We start from the raw sequence: 12,050 nt of genomic DNA on the forward strand, positions 1-12,050 counted from the left end.
GGAGGCTGGAGAGATCAGCCTCATGAGGATCGCTCGCACGGTAACGCAGGCCTTCCTCCTCTGCCACCACCACCAAGAAGGAGCGAAGACCAACACCAAGACGAGGGGGCTAGGGGCTTCCAGGAGCCGCGCGCGATCGCTTGCACCTTGAGTGGCGCGCAGGCCCCAGCCTCACAGCGCGTCTTCAAGAAGTTTGCTCGCGAGGTGAATGCAGTCCTCCCCAAGCTTGAGGCCACGCGCCCACTTAGGTGGTCCACGTGCGCCATCACATTCAGCTCAGCGGATCAGCTCAAGTGCGCGGCAACGGCCGGAGTCCTTCCGATGCTTTGCTCCCCGGTCATCAGCAATGTGCAGGTCACCAGCACCCTCATCGACGGCGGAGGAGGGCTCAATGTCCTGTCCGTCGAGACGTTCGAAATCTCCAAGTGCCCTTCTCAGGAGTCATCGATGGTTCCACCGTTCTGATAGGGCAGGTTCGCCTTCCAGTCACCTTCGGGCAGCGCAGCAACTACCGCACCGAGCTCATCGACTTCGACGTTGCCCACATCCATCTGCCATACAACGCCATCCTCGGGTACCCAGCCCTGGCCAAGTTCATGGCAGTAACTCACCATGGATACAATGTCCTCAAGATGCCAGGAAGCGGTGGAGTCATCACCATGCCCTGTGAGGAAAGGGACGTAGTGTGTTCGCTTGAGCGCGTGTTCCAAGCCGCACCAATCGAAGACCCAGACCACAGGAACGGAAGACTTCCCGAGGAGACCCTTAAGAAGAAGAAGGTTTTGCCTGGCCCAAGCCACAAGGAGGTAGGCGCCTCCGGAGGTATTGTGTCAGGATCCGCGCCCGATCAGGGAGCGCCACCCTCTCTCGCATAGGAAGGCGCGCCTGGCGCCCTCCTCAGGCAGGGCTCAGGGGCTCTTTCTTGGAGAGCCACCGACCTTGCCAAGGTCACGAGGGAGGCGCTCAGGCACCAGTTGGAGGGCTGCTTCCAGGCACATTTCCCTCAGGAAGGTACAAGGCACGAAAGACCGAACCCACAGGAGTTCACCGCAAGAAACACCCAAGAGCTGCAGGAGTCAAGAGTCATGCGCGACAGCCGCCGCTTACCCGTCATGGCCCCACATCCCGGCGAGGATGGTGGGCTACGCGTCTGCATCGACGTGTCGGGGCTCAACCGAGCCGCGTCTTAGGAACGCCGCTGGCCTTCGCGCGTGGGGCGTCGCGAAGGTCCACCTCACAGCTACGTTCGCATGCCTTTCGGCCTGCCGAACGCGGTCGCCGCTCATCAACGCCTGCTGAGGAGCATGCTGGAGGCTCAGGAAGTCAGGCATCGTGCCGTCCTGGCGGAGATGGAGATGGCCCTCGGAGACCCACATGCGCCTCCGGAGCCTCCCGAGCCTCCTGGGCCTGGGGGCTCATGAGGGTCGACGTCATCATCGCGCCGCGCCCACTTCTTCAACATCACTTCGTCTTCAACGGCACCAGGTGACATCTTTCTAAGTTCAGTTTTTAGCTGGGAGCGCCCGCAGGGCCGCATCATTCCCAGGTCGCGTGGGTCCGCCCCTGCGGCATGTATCTGTTTCGCTTATGCTCTTTACTCACCTTGTTGGGGGTGCCCCTCGGGCTGCATCACCCCAGAGCTGCTCGGGCATGGCCCAACGACATTTGCTTTTCTCGCATCTGCTTAAAATGAATTTCCTCCTGCGTGCTTAACATATCCGACCTAATTGCCTGCTCGATTGACGCCTACCTATGGAGCCGCTCGCTCTGGCACGGCATCTGCGCACGGGTCCATCCCCGCAACGCCGGAAAATCTGAGTGGTCGAGCTCTGGCCGCGGCAGCCCCGCAAGGCGCCACCTCACCAGGCCCTCAGTGCCCCGATCACTCCCCCGGAGCGACCAAAGGTTGGCTGGCAACCGTAACAACAGGTCTTGTCACTCTTTATGATTGGTGTGCAGGACCTTCTCCAGGAGCAACGCTAGGAACGTCGCGAGCTGCCTCTCCCACTCTCCGACACGGACCGCTTGCACGTTAAAAGGGGGGCGCCTAAGCATCGCGACTCATGGGCTCCTACTAGCTCTCTAGCCCTCACCCCCTGGCCTTGACCCACGGCATCACGACCTGTCATACCAGCGGCGGCTGAGCTTGCTCGAGGGCCGGGACCTGAGGACGTAGAGCATTAAGGAAGTGTTGGGGAGCGGGAAGAAGCTCGTGAGGACCTAACCCAGCAGCGCCTCAGCTACCACCGCTCGGGCCAGGCGCTTCATCGAGGAACTACACCAAACCCGAGAGATAAGTCACGCCCTTGCAAGAGTTGGACCAACGCAGCGCAAAACCCTCGCCCAGTGCGGCTCTGTCACGGCAGTCTTGCCTTCCTGTCTCGCTTAGCGAGGGCTGCTTGAGCGCTAAAGGGGACCTCCCGAGCATCGCGACTCGGCGGCTCTTACCGGACCTCGGGCCGCTCACCTCCTGGCCTTGACCACGGCATCGCGACCTGGCATACCAGTGACGGCTGAAGCCTTCCTGGGGACTGGACCTGTCAGCATAGAGCGCCAAGTCCTCGTGAGGATAGAAAGGGGGATCCGAGCCATGACAGAACAAGCACCTCTCATTGATTCCTATTAAGGATATAATATTCACAAAAGACATGGCAGGCGCCTTACATACCCCCACGGGGTGTTGCTTCGATTCCTCGTAGGGAACAAAAGTACTAATCCTAAGGAACGCTAATCGCCCGCGCCTCCGCAGGGGACGCCATCATCAATAGTGGGCCACCCAACATCAGCGCCAACCCCATCCAGATCAGTGGCATCGGCGGCTGGGCGCAGCTGCCCCGCTCCAAGCACAGAGCGAGCTCGGGGGCTCGTAGCTGTCGTCGCTCGTCTCTGGAGTCGCAAGGAGCTCGGGGGAGCCGCTGGATTCCCCAGCTCCTCTGCTGCCGCCTGAGGAGCTGCTGGAGGGCCGATGTGCGAGCCAGGTCCTCGCTAGTTCATCATCCCTGCCGCTCTCCCTGGGGCAGCACTCCAGCCGACGTCCTTCAGCATCGAAGACCTTGAAGAACATCAAGGAGGCGCCATCGTATTCAAGATGAATTACGAGGGCGCCTACCATCCGGCAGACCCGGGCAATTTTGCCCCAGCCCCAGGTCATGAAGACCTTGCCCGAAGCAACGACCGCGACCTCCGCTCTGGTCACAAGGGTGCTGCAGTCAGCGTGTTGCAGCCAGAGCTCCAGAGCCCCGCTCGGCGGCATCTCGAAGGCGAAGGAAGGAGGGAGGCGGATCCAAGAGCTTGGAGGCATGGCAGCATGGAGCACGAGCTCGCAAGAGGAGCGCTCGACAGGGACTCCAGGGGGAACAACGCGCACCACCATGACTCGCCGGTGTCGACGGCGACACCGACGATGTCGCTCAACGCTTTCTCCCTCAGGACCTACGACGCGGGCGTGCAAGGGTAGAGGAAACCCAGGCGTCGGTCACTCGTACCAGGGCCTCGGTGCCTCTTGCTGAGCACCCTCATCTCGTTGGCGGAGGGCCAGCCGCTTCTTCGGCGGAAGTGGGTCAGGACCCTCTCGGGGGGCCTTTCCCTTCTCTTCTGCAGAGAACCGGCAGATTGGTGCCATTGGCGTAAGGAGGAGCAAGAACGAAGAAGAAGAAGAAGAAGAAGAAGAAGAAGAAGAAGAGCAGCAAGAAGGGATGGACTGAAGGAGCTCGCCCGGCCCCATACTTATAGCCAGAGGAGGCCAATCGTCGAGCACCACGATCGCAGGTAATCATGATCGTTTTATCTGCATGCAGGGACTTGTCAAGTCGTGCGGTCGCCGAGGCATCGTGGGGAAGCGCATACGCCCACATCCAATCAGTCGCCACGTGGCGCCCAAGGCCGCAGGATGTTGGGGCCCACGGCCCTTCGCGCTTGCCCCTTCGCTCCCCTTATAGGTCAAGCCCGGGTGCGCCTTGGGCCCGGGGCTACTGTCGGTGTTCTGGGAACGGGGGTCCCCAGATTTGCCTGCCTGCGGCCTGCGGCGTGGCTCAAGTGGGGTGTCACATCCCTAGTTCTGGTATGACCTAGGCCAGCCCTTCATGTTTGCATCATGTTTAAATTTCAGTTAAACTTGAAATAGGGGATAATAAACCCTAGGAGCAAATGAAATTCAACCAGGTTCAAACTTAGATCTTTTCAAAGACACCAAAATGTCCTTTGAAAATGTTCATGATTTATGATAAAGGTGAAAACCCCTGCCAAAAATGATGAGCATATTTCTTGGCCATTTATGGAATTTTGAATTAATTCATATTGTATTTGAGTTGGAGCAAATATATGTTATAAATATATTTAATGCTTCAATAATTCTGTTATTTTGTGAGGGGTCTTAGAATATTCCTTTCAGTCCCTGCAAAAATTATCAGAAGAAACAAAAATGATTTAGTGCTTGAACTAAATCAAAACAAATCGAAACAAATAGAAAACAATAATTAAAATAGAAAACAGAAAGGAGAGAGAAAGGTTTTACCTGGCGCTTACCCATAGCCCCGAGGCCCAGCACTGTGCAGCCCCACCTGGCCTGGCCCTATGCCAACCCAGCCCACCTGCCCCCCTCCCCTGTCGTATTCCTCCCCCCAGGAAGACGCGCGCGAGGCTGCCGTGCGCGAGCACGCGCTCGGCTAGCTCCTGCTTGCCGCCGCTGCTGGAGGCCGCTGCGAGCGCCACGCGACCCCCTGGACCACTCTCACTTTCCCCTCCAAAACGATCCGCTCCTCTGCTCCCTCCCCTCGCTCTTTCTCTCATAGCCGAGCGGCTGCCGTCGCCGCAACTCACCGCCGACGCGCTCCCCGCCGTCCCCTTGCCCCTCCGACGAGTCCACGAGCATCTCCGCGACTCCCTCGTCCTCTCCACCGAGTCACGCGATGCCGAACGCTCTGCATCGCCGCCGCCATCGCCGTCTTCTACCTTCGGCTGCGCAGATCTTCGGCGACCTCATGCTGCTCTCGACGCGCCCCCAGCCTCGTCCCTGCCTCTGTTGTCCCTATGGTGAGCTGCTGCACCCTTCCCTGCTCTTCCTTTCGCCTTTCCCGAGCCGTAGCCAGCGCCCGCACGCCACCGAACTCCGGCCGCCGCCACGAGCTCTGCTCCGGTGAGCTCCGGCGCCCCCGAGCCTCCCACCAGCTCACTGGATGCGGACGATGACGGGCTACGCCCCGATGGTCTTCGCGCGTCCAGACGCCGCTCGTAGCGCAAGTCCGGCGAGTCGCCGCCGCCGTTTTGGTCGTCACCGGCCGAACTCTGGCGACTGCTGACGTGGCTTCTAGTTAGGCACTAATTACCCCTAGAGACACTGACAGTGGGCCCCAGCGCCACTAATCAAATTAGATTAGGAATAACTCCTCTGTTAACTAACTGAGTCACTGCCGTGTGGACCCCACATGTCAGGTTTGACCTGGTCGGCTCCGTTGACCTGCTGACGCAGGCAGGACGCAATGCTGACGCAATATTTCATTTTCTGGTTTAAAATTAATCAGGAAATTCCAGAAAATGTTCAAAACTTCTAAAAATCATAGAAAATAATCTATAACTCAGAATGAAATAATTTATGTATGAAAAATTATCAGAAAAAATTCAAGGAATCTGTTTATGGCATTTTCATGCATGTTTGAACAATGTTTGTCCTCTGTTTTGGACAAAACAAATAAATGGCATTTAACTAATCATATATGGAGTTTGAATTGGAATCTTGTATTCAAACCAACTTCATTTAATTGTGTTGCTAGTTGCATTAGCTCATACAACATCACATACTCATGCCATGTTCATGCATCATAATGTTGCATATGCTTGTGTTTGATTTTTGACACCGTTCCTTCTCGGTAGGTCCTGCTCCGGAAAGTGTTCGAGAGTACCTATCAGTGGAGCAGTGCCCCCCTGTTGATCTACCAGGCAAGCAAACCCCCTTGTTCATTCTGATACAATCCTACTCTCTCGCTCCTGCTCTCATTTATTGCAGTAGGACAACAACGATTCAACTGCTACTTTATGTTGCGGTAGTTGAACCCATTCCTTTGCATGACCTGCCATTGCCACAATAAATAGTTAAAACCCACTAGCATGTGTAGGAGTTGATTGAGCCATGTTGTGTTCTTGCCATGCCATGCCTGCTATTGCTTAGAGTTGTGTCAGGTCTGATTCATCGGGAATGAATTGGAGTGGTACGATATGTTCTGGTGCTGAGAGTTAAGCGTGTGAACACGATTTGGTAAAGGTAGCGGTGAGAGGCCATGTAGGAGTACATGGTGGGTTGTCTCACTGGAACCGTCCTTAAGCACTGAGTTCCGTGTATGTTGTCCAATGACTAGCTACTACCACATATTGGAATGCTTAAGTGCCCCTCTCGACTTATTAGCCAACTTGATCTCTGTCCAGGAGTCGCAAATAGCCTCTGGTGTTTGTAGGTAGTGTTAGTAGTCTACCAAGTGGCACCCGGCCAGGTGGGCTTGGGACAGACTAGGCACAAGTGGCACGGTGTACCAAGCGCAGATCCATCCGGCGAGGTGGGCTTGGGAACCCTGCACATATCGTTTGGGGCCGTGAGCGACACCCCGGCCGGATCTCCTTGCGGATGGAACCCGAATAGGCGATAAACCTGGATTAGAGTCTTCTATGGTTAGTCAGGTCATGGCCGACACCCTCGCCAGGCTTCCGTTTGAAGGTTGCCGAGGTACATGACGTGTACATGGTGATAAGTGGTGAGAGCGTGTGTGAAGAAGTACACCCCTGCACGGTTATCATGATCTATTCGAATAGCCGTGTCCTCGGTTATGGACTTCTTGGATGCTTACGTGGTACATAGACAACTTAAAGTGGATACTCTAAAATGCTCAAGACAAGTGTGAGTGCTATGGATGGCCTTCTCGTCAGGAGACGAGGATGAAATCCATAGTAGTGTATTGATGTGGTGCTTAGTGGACTCGTGTGCGCTGCCTCATCTCAAAGAAGTTTCTCGTTGTCGTAGAACAGGATAGCCACTGAGTCAAAGCTGGCTTGCTGCAACTAAACCCCACTTCACCTTCTTGATACAAATGCATGTATGATAGGATCTGATGTAAGTCTTGCTGAGTACCTTTGTACTCACGTTTGCTTTATTTATGTTTTGCAGATGAGACATCTGTCTCACTAGTAGTACCACTTGGACTTTGACGAGTAGCTTGTACCTCAGCTACGATCTTGGTCCCTTGGGAGGGACTTGTGGATATTCAGGCTCCTCGGCCCTTTTCTTTTGTAGTTGTCTGTACTCAGACATGTAATGCTTCCGTTGCTTGTATTCTCTGAATGATGGGTCATGTGACCCATGTTTGTATTTAATGCTATGTGGCTCTTCTGAGCCTTTATCTATATGAGTTTGCGTTATGTTGTGATGCCATGTTGTACAGCACATACTTGCATGTTATGCGTATGTCTGACGTGTACTGCTATGTGTGGGATCCGACAATCTAGTTGTTTATCCTTGGCAACCTCTCTTATGGGGAAATTTAGTTTAGTGCTTCCTTGTGCCATAGTTGTCCTGCTAGCCCAGCACTACTGCTTAGAACACTTGACTGGCCGGCATGTGTTCCACTTCATTCCTATGTCTGTCCCTTCGGGGAAATGTCACGCGGTGACTTTCGGAGTCCTGCCTAGCTTGCTATAGCCCGGGTTCCCCGGAGTCCTGTTAGCCCAGTGCTACAGCCTGGATTCATATGCTGTTGACCGACATGCTCGATATGATTCATGTATGCCTGTCCCCATAGGTTAGCACCGATTTGGGTTCACGACTAGCCATGTCGGCCCGGGTTCTCTGTCATATGGAGGCTAGCGATACTATCATATATGTGAGCCAAAAGGCGCAAACGGTCCCGGGCCATGGTAAGGCGACACCCGTAGGAATACCGTGCGTGAGGCTGCAAAGTGATATGAGGTGTTACAGGCTAGATCGGTGTGACTTAGAATCGGGGTCCCGACATGGGGGCCCAGCACGACCCATCTTCATCAACTCAAGCTCAAGACCCTCGCGAGGGGCCAAGCCTCGCAGGGCGGACGACCGGAAGCTTCCTCAAAGGCAGCCTCTTCAGGAAGGCTCGCGAGGAGGCGGAGAGATCAAGACGGGGATACCTCGCGAGGAACCCGTGACGCAAGGCATGACGATCGAGGCCAGGCGGGTGCCAGGCGGGCGCCGGCCTGTGAAGTGTCCTTGTTTCCTCTTTGGTGCAAAGGGGGCAAGCATAGGCAAAGGAATCAGGCAAAGGTTGCCATTCCGGTGCAACGAGACCAAGACCAGCAGAGCGGCAGGACGGAGGTCACCGTGGAGCCCAAGACGGCGTCACCGCCAGTACCTTTGGCAGCCGAAGACCACCTTTGGTCATGATAACTTGTACCAGATGTTCCCCTTCAAAATGGTCAATTGTTGGCGCCCTTCCCGCTCATTATTTGGGGAGAGTCCCAGGGCCTCTATAAGTAGGACTAGCCACCACAGAGAGATGAAGAGAAGAAATCTGGTAGAGTCCTAGCAGAGAGAGAGAGGCGACTGAACTCACCCTAGCAGTTCATCGCACCAGCGCAAGAACACCTCTCGCGAGGCTGTTCTTCCCTTGTATTGTTCATCATCAGCCCCTGAGGCAATCCACCACACCACACACTGGAGTAGGGTATTACACCACAACGGTGGCCCGAACTAGTATAAACCTCGTGTCCTTTGTGTTGTTCATTGTTTCCAGCTTAGATCACGCGAGGAGATTGGACGTAGACCGGTAGGGGAGAGATCTCCGCGCGCACCCCAGTGTTCGAACCTCAAGGGTCTGCCGGAACCCAAAATCCGACAAGAACCGCTCTACTTCACCCCAGAACATTGAAGTAGACATCGACAGTGAACCCGACTTCACCCCTCAGCCAGAACAAGAAGAGCCTGAACTAGAAGAGGTTACTGTTGTGGATGACATGTCAATGCTTGACAGATTATGTAGAGGTGGCCTTCCACATGATGATGATGATGATGCATTTATTAATGATGATGATGAGCACGTCATTACTGATAGTGATGATGATGATGCATTTATTGATCCCGAAGCATTTATTGAACCAAATTATGACTAGGTATTCAATTTTTTATGTTGTACTTGATTTATATAGTTACTTGTATGATTTATATAGTTACTAGTATATTTTTCTTACTTTGTATGATTTTTTCTTATACATAGTGCCATGGTCTTGATGTCCGTCCCCGTCGGCCCTCGCCCGTTTATGATTTAGATGTGGTAAATTCTCTTTCATAACTATTTGTTGCATTTCTCATTTATGACAATTGTGGCCATCAAGTTTACAAAGAGATATTTTAATATAGGAGCTATGTGAACCGGAATTTGAAACCGACCCTCTTGTCGAGAAGTTAAATTTAGTTGAAAAAGAAAATGAGTATTTGAAAGAAAAATTAAAATAATTGAAAAAGAGAAGATGACATTGGAGTTGTATGTTGCCAATGTCGTCGATGATCACAAGATGAAGATGAATGCAATGTGCTTGAAGATGGATGCAATGTGCCTGAAGCTTAAGAAGATTAGAAAATATGTCATTGATAATGAGGCTTGGTATCACTTTGCCGTTGGATCAATTGTTACCTTAGTTGCGATCTTCATCGAATTTGTTGTGATGAGGGTAAGTTTTCTCTAGTGTTTTGCTTAACAAATGCATACTTAGCTTACTTTCCTCCTAAATGGCATAACTACCTAAGTTAGACAAAAAAAAAGAGCTATACTTAGCTTTCTTTCCTCAAAAGTATCATGATAATCTTTGTTACCTCCAAAATGATATAGACTTACCTTACTTTCCTCAAAAATAACATAATAACCTTAGTAAGATCCAAAATGACCTATTTACCTAGCTTAGCTCTAAAATGACCTACACTTAGCATTTTTACCTAGCTTAGCAATAAAATGGCATTTTTACCTACCTTCGTTAGAAGAAGAAGATAAAATAGAGGAGAGGAGAAAAAGAAAGAGAAGAAAAAATCTTCTTCTTCTTCATCCTTTTCTTCCTCATCTTCTTCTTCTTCTTCTTTTTCTAGATAGTCTTCTTCTTCTTCTTCTTCTTCTTTTTCTAGATAGTCTTCTTCTTCTTCTTCTTGATAGTCTTCTTCTTCTAACTTGCTTCTTTCCCAATTTGTAGATTTGCTTTAGATGAGGAAGCTTGCATTGATGGATTCTACTCTTCTCTTTATGCTTCCTTCTTGTTTTGATTTTGTACAATGAACAATGTCAAACTTGCTACCTATATATGTATGTATGGATGAAACCATTGTATGCTTGTTGTTGGATATGTTGGCTATGTATATGTGTTGGATGAAACCATTTGCTATGTATATGTGTTGGATGATCATATCCATATGGCAGGGATGTGATTTGGTATGTATATGTGTTGGTATGCTTGTTGAAAGTATTTTCATATGTGTGTGTATATATATGTAAAATTCTGTCAAATTGAACGAATTCAAGAAAAAATAAAAAAAATTGGGGCTATATAGACTCTTTGCCATCTGCTGGCGGATGGCAACGAGCTTTGCCATTAGCTAGCGGACGGCAAACATGCCACGTGCCAGCTACCTATGCAACCTGGGGCAGTAGGCTGGCTATTTTGTTGCTTTGCCATCGGCCAGCGGACGGCAAAGAACGTTTAATATTTTCCGTCAGCCATCTGACGGCAAAACAACCAAATAGGCCAGCCCCCAGGTGCTGCCACGTGGCATGCTTGGCCATCCACTGGCTGGCGGCAATGATTCAATGCTATTTGCCGTCCACTGGCCGATGGAAAACTGGCAAAGGTCTTTGCCGTCCGCCAGTAGACGGCAATGCACGCCGTTAACCCCCTAACGGATCTAAGCTGGCACGTGCACCGTCCAGGCTCTCTGCCCTCGGCTGGCAGACGACAAAGACCTTTGTATCTTTGCCATCCGCCAACAGAGGACAAAGAAGCCTTTGCCGTAGCCTGTTCAGTCGGATGTGTTGCCGTCAGCTGACTGACGACAAAGGTCTTTGTCATCTGCCATGCGTGCCTTTGCCGTCCGCCATGGCTGATGGCAAAGTAACTGATTCCTGTACTGGGGGTACAATAGTAATCCAGGAGTGGATCACTGGGCAGCGGTCAAGAACATCTTGAAGTACCTAAAAAGGACTAAGGATATGTTTCTCGTTTATGGAGGTGACAAAGAGCTCATCGTAAATGGTTACGTCGATGCTAGCTTTGACACTGATCCGGATGACTCTAAGTCACAAACCGGATACGAATTTATATTGAATGGTGGAGCTATCAGTTGGTGCAGATCCAAGAAGAGCGTCGTGGCGGGATCTACGTGTGAAGCGGAGTACATAGCTGCTTCTGAAGCAGCGAATGAAGGAGTCTGGATGAAGGAGTTCATGTCCGATCTAGGTGTAATACCTAGTGCATCGGGTCCAACGAAAATCTTCTGTGACAATACTGGAGCAATTGCCTTGGAGAAGGAATCCATATTTCACAAAAGAACCAAACACATCAAGAGACGCTTCAACTCCATCCGTGATCAAGTCAAGGAGGGAGATATAGAGATTTGCAAAATATATACGGATCTGAATGTGGCACACCCGTTGACTAAGTCTCTTCCACAACCAAAACATGATCAGCACCAAGACTCCATGGGTGTTAGAATCATTACAATGTAATCTAGATTATTGACTCTAGTGCAAGTTGGAGACTCAAGGAAATATGCCCTAGAGGCAATAATAAAGTTTTTATTTATATTTCCTTATATCATGATAAATGTTTATTATTCATGATAGAATTGTATTAACTGGAAACTTGATACATGTGTGGATACATAGACAAAACACTGTGTCCCTAGTAAGCCTCTACTAGACTAGCTCGTTAATGAAAGATGGTTAAGTTTCCTAACCATGGACATGTGTTGTCATTTGATGAATGGGATCACATCATTAGGAGAATGATGTGATGGACAAGACCCATCCGTTAGCTTAGCATAATGATCATTAAGTATTATT

Source organism: Triticum urartu, chromosome 5, assembly GCF_003073215.2.
Source record: "Triticum urartu cultivar G1812 chromosome 5, Tu2.1, whole genome shotgun sequence".
In the NCBI taxonomy this organism is placed as follows: Eukaryota; Viridiplantae; Streptophyta; class Magnoliopsida; order Poales; family Poaceae; genus Triticum; species Triticum urartu.